We start from the raw sequence: 10000 nt of genomic DNA on the forward strand, positions 1-10000 counted from the left end.
AGTATTATACAAATTACTTTTGACACTCTTGTGTTTAGACTTTAAAGCATAGAATTACACAATGCAAAGGATTAGAAGATTTCATGTAACTCAAAGTATTTAAACTCAAAGTATTTTTAAAAAAGACACACAACCCACTTTACAGTAGTCTATTTAGAATATAAAGAAAATGTGTTTTGGCTGTGCTTTTAAATGCAGCATATATCAGGTCAAAGTTGTTTATAGTATGTATGTCTTATAAGTGAAAGTTTTTGGGAAGGAGTTTTTCTTTCTAAATAATCAGAAACTAGAAAAGTAAAGCTGTGGGAGAAGGATTATGGGGGCAGAATTATCACTGGGCAGAAGTATTTATATTTTTATTTGCAAGGTAGGCAACAAAATCTGTTGGAAGGATATTTTTATATAAAGATATCAGTACTAGCGATGAAAAAGCTTTCCACCAGCTGACCTATACTCCTAGGAAAGGAGCTTACCGTTGTAAAAGTTACAGTAGCAACAGTATAATACCTTTAGTATTGTTTTTAAATATAAAAATGGAACATGGCCTAAGTTCTGCCCAAGTTGTTTAAGCACAGTGGGAAGTTTTACTCTTTGTCGCCTAGTCTCCTTCCATTCCAGAAAACAGACTTCTTTATTTGATAGCCTTTTATTTTTCCTCTTCCGGTAACTTTGATCTTAGGGTAGAGGTTAGTGTGATATCACACAAAATTCCCTATTTATGCAGTATATTGCAGTTGCAATCAAAAATATGCTTGAGTTCTCATAGTTTTCTTTTATATGAAGTAATAGAGCTTAGAATTGATCTCTATACCACTTAGAGGTTTTTAAGTACATCAAAAGACAATGTTGTAAATGAAAAGTTCACTGTTTCTGGATGCAAACAAAATATATCCTTTTAGGGTTTTCAATATTAGGGTGAACAGGGGAGCCTTGTGTGCCAGTTTTCAGATTGTGACCAGATTCGTTTTCTAATGGGATGCTGTACAGTTTGAAGAATGTGCTCTCTCTGTATATCCTTTGACTTAACCATGTTCAAAACCTATTATTCAACCAAGCACTATAATAATTCTTTTGCCTATTACCTTACTAGAGCTCTCAGATTAGTCTATCAACGTATGGAAGATTAACTCCAAACAAAACTGTGGGGCCAAGGAGAGAGGGTGCCTTATATAAGCATAATGAAACCCTATAAATGTAACACCACATATTGCAGTTATCTCTGTATCCTAAAAAGAAAAATAAAGTTGATGTTGTCATTAAAATGTACTCAGAATCCTTTTAAAACATAGAATTCCAAGTGTTGAGTTCCAGGGTACAAAACAGTATTCTAGTTACGGTCTAATAAATGCTAAGTAAAGGGCATAATAGCTTCCCTCAATCTATTTGCTCTGCTCCTTTTCATAAAGCTCAGGTTGCTGTTGTCCACCTTCTCTGCCACAATACAGTTCTGGCTTACATTCAGTTTGCTGACCCACCAGGGCTCCCAAGTCCTTTTCTGCAGAGCTCCTCCCCAGCCTGTCCATCCCAGTTTGCATTGTTGCTGAGATTCCTTCTTCCCATGTGCCAGGACACAGCATTGGCCTTTACTAAATTTAATGAGATTCCTGCTGACCTATCCTGTGGCCTGTCTTCTGTCTAGGCCCCTCTGAATGGCAGCCCTGCCTCCCAATTGGTTGTCATCTGAACAGTTGAGGAAACTACTCTTACATGCTCCAGATCATTGTTAAAGATGGTAAACAGGAATAGAAATTCATGATTGCAGCTACATAAAAAAGGAGAAGGGCTGAATCTTATACCTTTCTTTAATCTTACCTTTTCTACCCTCTTTTATTTACACTTAGATAATAATGTAAAATACAGTCTCAAGCTTCTTCTACATGACTCCCTGCTATTGATTATTAACATGACAGTAACGTGTATATGAGGTCAGAATATCCTCCCACCTTCCTCTACTTTTTCTTAGCCACTGAATAAGCAGCTTTAAAAGATAAATCCATACCATCAGGCTTTCTACACTCAGCTTTTGGTGAAGTGCTAAAAAACCCAGCAAGATGCAGTTTATATGCTCAAGTTGAACAGCTGCACAGAGCAACAAGTATCCATTGCTTCTGTGGAAATGCATCTACAGTCCACTTGCCCGGTGGAGACACACTGACAGAAGACAGTATTTAGAAAACTGTTCTGCAACAAACTGTGCAGCATTACAGATTGCACAGTACAACGATAACTATTACTGAATTTTAGGAACTATTTTTAATAAAAAACTGACTTCAGAATTGCCTAGGATGTCTATGCAGCATACATAACGTAATCTGTTTGCTCTGAGAGTACTGCCTAAATGTGAGTTCTTTGTATGTCAGCAATCTTTAACATATATAAAACGAATTTCAAAGTTGTATCACCTCTCCTAAAAATACATACATAGCTTTTAGAAATTACTTTCAACTCTGAAGAAGCTCTTTTGCTAGAATATCAAATTGCTTGTCTCCATACATTTGATACAAATATACATTTGATTGTCTTTTTTCACATTTTTCCTTATTACACAATGGTTTTTATCTGATTTATATATACTGTAGGAGTACGCTTCATCTTTCAGAAGTGTATTACCATTGACTAATTATCAGAGTGCACTAATGCAGAATCCATAGAAGTAAGGATTTGGTTTCAGGCTAGTAGCCTGGAATTATGTTAAAATACAGCACATTTAAGAGAATTTACTGAGTGCCTAACAAGTCTAGGCATTCAACAAGGCTGATCACAGTCTTTCAGGCTGTGAAAATGTAGACTGCACTATATTGCTGATTGTAAAAACAATCAAATATAACACTGTTCACTTTGTCTACTGAATATGCAAAAACTTAAATTGTACTAGGTTGCTTTCTAGTAAAAAGTAAAAGTGCACAGTAGGTCTTGGCAATGTTCTGTTGTACTTTTTTGCATGTGTTTATCCACATGGAGGAAATGTTGTTCAGCTAATTAGTATCAGAAATCAAGAGCTTTTTACTTAAGCATATTTTGCTGTGTGTTTTCTGACTGTGGTCCTTTAAGTTTGCATTCTGTTGAGTGTTCAAAATGATAAAATCATAAATTACAGGTTCTTTGCATTTGCACTCATAATTAACACAGAGACTTGAGAAAGTCCCATTTTTGATATTAACTAATGATAGTGCTTCTAAACAAGCATTTGAAGTTTCTCTTAACTTTTCCATTTCTGCATCTTCCTATCTTTGAATTCATGCTGATAATGCAGAATATTTTTGCAAAGACATGGACAGAAAGTATACCAGCTGTCCTCTCAGAAGTAGAAGTTCCCTCTCTGGAAAAAAAAAAAATGAATTTACATATCTCATTATTGTGTATCTTCTTCTTGTCTGTAGGAAACATCTATGTTCCTTCAGTTGCCTGGTGAGAGTGGACAGCCAGGATAGGGACAGCTTTCAAAGCAGATTAGTTTCACTAGTGAAAACAAATTCTGCATCCTCAAAACACAAAAAATATTCTTCTGTTTCCATGTCCAAAATGGATTCTGCCTCTGAAATTAGATTACACTCCATTTTTTTAATCTGCTTGTCAGTATTTCACTTTTTCTCTTTTTAGGAATGGGGAGCTCTTTTTATATCACTATTGGACTGACTGTTAACAACCTGGTTTTTTTCATTTGTCATGTAATAGTCTTGTCATGTAGGGATGCTGTAACAGAATAGGTCTCATGCAGGTATTCAAAGCAAATTTCTCTTACAAGTGAAAATTGGCAACTGAAATAAAACTATTGTGGAAGAAACTGGAGAGTGGTTCTAGAGCCCCTATGTTGAATACATGTAAGCAGCTTATTTTCCACAGTGCAACAGAAGCAGGAGGGTATGTCTACAATGCAAAAGAATAGTTTTCATGTGACTAGTTTTACTGTATATTTTTCAACATGAATACTGACAATAATTTAGTGAAGCCAGCACCCTTGGTCTGTCTTTTCATTTTATATGCGGGAAAATATTTTTTTTATTTCCACTTACTCTGGACAGCATGCACAATTGAAGTGAATGATGCTGACATGACCAGGTTTCTAACCACTACATTCCACCTTCTTGATGATGATCTTGAAATACTAGCTTATTCAGTAGCCAGCTTGAGTTTTCATCCAAATACTCCTCCCAGTTTACAAACGAAACATTTCAACCATGAGCTGCTTAATTAACTTGGCCACAGTCCTATAGAGAGCTTGTGTCAAAGCAAAGATTCAATCTTAAACTTGACAGGCATGGATTTATGAAGACAATACTTCTGAATCCACACATGTTCATTCCTTGCTTCCTCTTTAAGCCAGAAGGGGAAAAATGGATGAACACAAAATGAAGGGCAATTTTTCTTTTTAACCTCTGTAAGTCTGTTGTCTACTTTTTCAGAGAAAATTCAGCTTTTCTATAGCTCAGTCGTCCTATTTCTGTATAAATGTCTGATGAATGCAGCCTCAGTAGTGTATTGATAAATTGGTGCTGGAGAGACTTTTTCTGGAGACAGTATTGCTGAGAAAAGCTATTTGCCTTCAGGTGCTAAAAGTTACCTTTTTTTGAACTATCCTAACTTCTTTTTCTAGAATACATTAGAGCAAGCCTATGTCCTAACTGGGCAGGAACATCCTTAGTGTTAACCATTGCACATTGGTGAGCTATTTGACCAATGTCATCTCAGATTTTAGATCATGGTCCTCAACTACATTAAGTTGTTTCTGTTTAGAGAATTGCATATCTTCTAACTCACAGGAGGTAAGCATCCTTTAGCATCAGATGCGTTCCTTCCATAGCAGAGTCAATAAGTCTTTGTATAATGTATGAATGTATAGATGTTGCTACATCAGTGTTGTCAATAGCAGTGGGAATGGGCCTTGCTGTCTTCTCTAAAAATGCCTTTCATTGCAAATAATCCAATTTAAGCTTTTCTTCAGACTTTCCCCTACCATATAAGCAGCACTGTGCTGAAGCACGAGTATTAAATCCCTAGAACATCTTGCCACCAGTTTTGTCTTGAATAACTACAGCATCCAGGTACTTCATATTGAAGGCACTAAAACAGCATTGCGTGACTTAACTTGTTTCTACTTCAGAATGACTCTGCTTGAGCAAAAAACATAAAAGCTAAAAAGGGTGTTGAATGCAGTCCCTGAAGGGTGTTACTAAAACTTCTCAATTAAAAAGCTAACTATACAACAAAATACAGGAAGACTCATCTGAAAGGGAGATCCAAATGTTTCAGGTCTCTCTTAAGCAAACAATGAAAAACACCAAAAGAATCAGTGAAAAGATACTTAAAACCCAATGAAAAACAATTTGCCGAGGGCTGATATTGGGATTTTTTTTTCCCATGTAGGATCAATGACCCTGAGACCTCTCCTTAGTTTAGATGTTCTAACGTTTTAGTTAAAATAAAACAAACTCCTTTTTTTTTTTTTGTCTTTCCTTTTTGGGTCACCTTAATCCAAAAAATATTAGAGCCTTCAAGAGATAAACTTCCCTGAGTTTAATCACTTCTTTGACTGAGGAGCTTGGAAACCACTGTTTGAAAATTAAAAGAAAATAAGCAAGTCAAAAAAAGTAAAATGCTGCCAGATGAGATCTCTTCTGATTTTGAAAGGAATAGTTTAGGTGGGCTAGATCACACAAAAAATACCTTTGGGCAGAACCTTTAGGCAGCAGGGGTAGACATGTCATCTCAACTTTACTCAGTCACATTGCTTTGTGGTTGCAGCATGGTCAGCGCCGTGCTCTCTCATGCCTTTGAGACTGATTCAGCTCAGCAGCAAAACTCAACTCCTACATTAAACCACAGATGTAAAGGGGACTGAGGAGAGTTCACTGAAGAGCCACTGGGGTGGTAAACAGGCTGGAGCACTTGCCACATGAGAAGAGGCTGTGGGAACTGAGGCTTTTTCAGCTAGGAGAAGAGATGGTTTCATGGGGGGCTGAGGAACAGCCTGCTGCTACCTGTGGGGAGGTTATTAGGAAGATAGATGCAGGCTGTTGACTGTGGTGATGTAGTGATATGATGAGAAATAGGTGTAAATTGAAACATGAGATTTATACAGCTTAACATCTTTAAGTAAGTTTTGTGGTCTATCAGTGTTACATGTTCTGATTTTTGCTTTGCGAAAGTAGGTGCTCATTGCTTATAAAATGAATTTTGTGAGAGATTTTAAGTATGAAAGTCTTCTTGTATAATTGGCTCTTGAACGTCTTTTGGTAAGCCTTAAAGTTACACTGTTAAATAATTAAAACTATTTTACAAAGTTTGTTGTGTATGTATGGCAAAAGAAAGAAACAAGATCTAGGTGTGATTATCTAGACGAAAAGTCCTACAGAAGATTGAAATTGAACGTAGTAACTGTAATTATCTTGAAAGAAGTCTATTACAGTATGATAAAACTGTCAAAATAATGATTGAGGGCTCCAAGAAATCATGCAGAGTATCCATAAAGCTAATAGTACGTCATAGCTTGAGAATTTAGAAATTGTATTTTGACCTTAGTACACGATGGAGCCAATCAAAACATGTTTTATAAATGGGTTATAATACTTTTCCGTAATTAAACATTAAAACTGTTCCCAGTTGTTTTCTTCAGTGAAAAAGGGAATATGTTTCCAGTCCACATGATGTGCATATTATTTTACTGATTGCTTACTCTTATTAAGAAATTATTAATTGACTTTGATCTCTTATTCATGTATACAAAATTTATGGTGATACCTCTCCCAAAAAATTAATTATGGCTTAACCACCCTGGTTTTGGTGGTTGAAAAAAAGTCTAGTCCTGTATAGGACCTATCCTCCATTTATTCTATTATACCTGAATACCTTCCAGTAGTGTGTTAAGCTGCATGGCTACATCTCTTGTTTGTTCTATTCTTTTCACCCAAAGAGAAGCGTATGCAGTGAAGTGTTTGGTTTGGTGGGTATGCTTATTTTGGCTGGGTTAGAGTTAATTTTCTTCCTTCCCAGTGGCTGGTATGGGGCTGTGTTTTGGATTTGTGCTGAACACAAGGTTGATAATACAAAGATGTTTTTGTTATTGTTGAGCAGGGCTTGCACAGAGCCAACGCCTTTTCTGTGTTTAGTACTGCAACACTGGCAAGGAAGTTGGGGGTGCATGGGAAGTTAGGAAGAGTCACAGCTGGGACAGGTGACCCAAACTGACCAAAAGGATATTCCAGACCGTATGACATCATGCTCAGTATATAAACTTTGGAGAAGAAGGAGGAAAGGGGGACATTGGAAGTGATAACATTTATCTTCCCAAGTAAATGTTAGGCATGATTGGGCCCTGCTCTCCTGGGGATGGCTGAACACCTGCCTGCCCATGGGAAGTGGTGAATTAATTCGTGGTTTTGCTTTGCTTATCTGAGTTCCTTTTGCTCTCCCTATTAAACCGTTCTTTATTTCAACCCACAAGTTTTCTACCTTTTACCCCTCCAATTTCTCCCTGATCCTGCTGGAGGGGTGTGAGCAAGCAGGTAGTCAAAAAATTCCCTGAGAATATGTTTCTCCCAACTCCACCCTCCAGCAGTCACTTACAGATAACCTTTACCCATCTATCTTTCGTCTCCCAAAGAAGTTCTTAAAGCAAGCACTGGCTTTTGTTTTGAATCACTTCCAAAATGCTGATCCTTTTTTGAGAATATCTACTCTTTCAGTTTGCTTGGTTTTCTTTTGAGGACTGACAATGCTAAATACCCAGCATGTTTTAAATCCTGTGATGTCTTTGGCCCTGATGTTTTGTATCTATGAGTTTCATAAACATGTGTCTTTGCATTGAAAAAATGTTTAAATGCTTTCTTCAGAGTAATTTGAATGCCCATGAATGTTCTGATACTCAACAGAGATGGAAAGCAGGCATCGTCTTTTGTGATGTCCCTCTTTTTTTTAAGTCTTCTAAAATAAATTTTTCAATTGCGCAAATATTTTATGTTTTTTTTAAGCCACCACTGATTCTTTTCTGTCCTTGAACCCCTAGTACTTTCAGTGGACATTTTGAGATAGGATGGCAGAAATGAATGTGATGGTTCTGGCTGAGTCTAAGCAGGAGATATAGGTTATAAGGAGTTTGGTAATATTTCCAAGTCCATTTCTTCTTATTCAGCCTAATTAGAGCCAGTCATTAGGGAATACAAAAGCTTGTTTCAGCCAATTTATAGACTAGTAAAACATAGAGATAACTGACCTGTTTCTTCCACTGTGCATTACTGGATGCGATGATTTGGAAATATTTTCTGTCTTGGACTCTACTTTAGTGTCTCTGAAGATGTAACTTCCAAATGTCAAGCCCCAAATTCTTTACTTTTCAAACAGTGAAATACCATAATTCAGATTAAATTTACTGTGTGAATAATCTAAAGTATCTCTTTTACTTTAGGTGATTCCCTGTTGTTGTTTTCTTTAGGAAAGCTATGAACAACTGAAGGTTCAAGTAATAGAAACAGCTTTAAAAATAATTTTGAGTCCTTAGCAGTATAATTAATCCTAAACTTATTTTCCAGACTGTAGAGTTTCTTTCCTGTCTCAAATTCCATCTACTTTTCTGAAGAACTTTGTTCTTTCTCTCTGCTTCAGGGCTGATTCTCTTTTTTCTCAGTGCTTTCCCTAGCTGATCCAATATGACAGAAGTGTTTGCTTGCATTCAGTATCAAGGATTGCTTGATTTACAGTTAATTTTATGTTTCTCTTTAGATTGGTAAAACAATTCAGTAGGCAGAATGAAGAGGCGCACATTTCACTTACAAAATCCTTTTTCTCAATCTGCTATTGAAGCATGTATTGTCTTATGCTCTGAAATTTCTTTGCTTTTCTTTCCGTAAGTTAAATCAGGGCCCAGCCCTGAAAAGACATATGCAAGGCCATCATGTGCTTGACCTGAAGTTTGCATCTGTGTGGTGCTGCCGCTTTTCAATAGGTGCCAGTTTACTCAGATTCATCTTCACTCAGGATCGTAACCTGAGTTTGACATATTTGAATCCTCTATAACCTCATCGCTTAACTTTTGTTAGGTCCTTACAAAACATTTTAAACAACCTGAATTATTGTGTGTCACCTTATGTCACACTACTGCTAACTTGTTGTTATGAGGAAATGGACATGTATTTCTGCTTGTTCTCAGAGTCTCACCCTTGACGGGGCTTTGTGATTTTTCTCTGGTTTTGTGTGTGTGTGTGTGTGTGTGTGTGAATGGTTTGTTTCCTTAGCTTATGAATTTTACTAATGAATTTTAACAAAGATTTTTTTAGGACAATTTTTTTTTTTTTTAATTTTCTTCCTTATGACATGTCTGAAAATTGTAAGAGTTTAGTGATATTTCAACCTTATAAAGTGGCATTGGTCATTCCTTAGTGTATCACAGTCACTTAAATGCTTGTTACAGTGATCATTAAAAACATAATGTAGTGGATATAGACTTTATTGTATAATTCCCTAATTGCTGCTAACTTAGCATATAACTGACACTAATATTTGCCTCCTTCCAAGTTTTCTCTACTATTTGCTCATGTGTTATTTCACAAAGTAGGTGGATAGCAAAAATTAAATATTAAATCTTTGCCTAAAGAAGCCTATTTTCTTATTAACGGAAAATCATTACACCTTAGTGAAAAATCATGTCCAGGATGTTTAACAATGTGTGGCAATAGTGATTTGTGGATGCAAAAGAATTGCTATTGGCTTTGCATTCTCAGTTCCTTTTGTTTGTTATGTTTGAATAACATGTTAGTTTATAAGCTGTGGTAGAATCTTTTAAGTGTCTGAATTTATGAATTTTTAACAAGTGGCTTTTCTGCAAAATGAGTTTTCTACTTCATCACCTAGTGAGTGGGGCGATAGTGCTGACTGAACTATTGTTATTTAGCAGGTGTCCTGTGAGCTCTAGTCTGTGATAGAATTTTGATGTGTTATAGAAAGTTTTGTTCCTTAAGAGCAATAAAAGGAAACTGGTTACTGTGAAATTACCTATCTGTTTTCTTAT

At 36.2% G+C, this 10000-nt stretch overlaps 1 protein-coding gene across 7 annotated transcripts in view; it reads left to right on the top strand.

Annotated features, from left to right (window-relative positions):
• CUNH15orf41 (chromosome unknown C15orf41 homolog) overlaps window positions 1–10000 on the top strand; it is a 123494-nt gene that overhangs the window by 35717 nt on the left and 77777 nt on the right. The window lies entirely within an intron of this gene.

Source organism: Corapipo altera, unplaced genomic scaffold, assembly GCF_003945725.1.
Source record: "Corapipo altera isolate COAL_440 unplaced genomic scaffold, ASM394572v1 23b, whole genome shotgun sequence".
In the NCBI taxonomy this organism is placed as follows: domain Eukaryota; kingdom Metazoa; phylum Chordata; class Aves; order Passeriformes; family Pipridae; genus Corapipo; species Corapipo altera.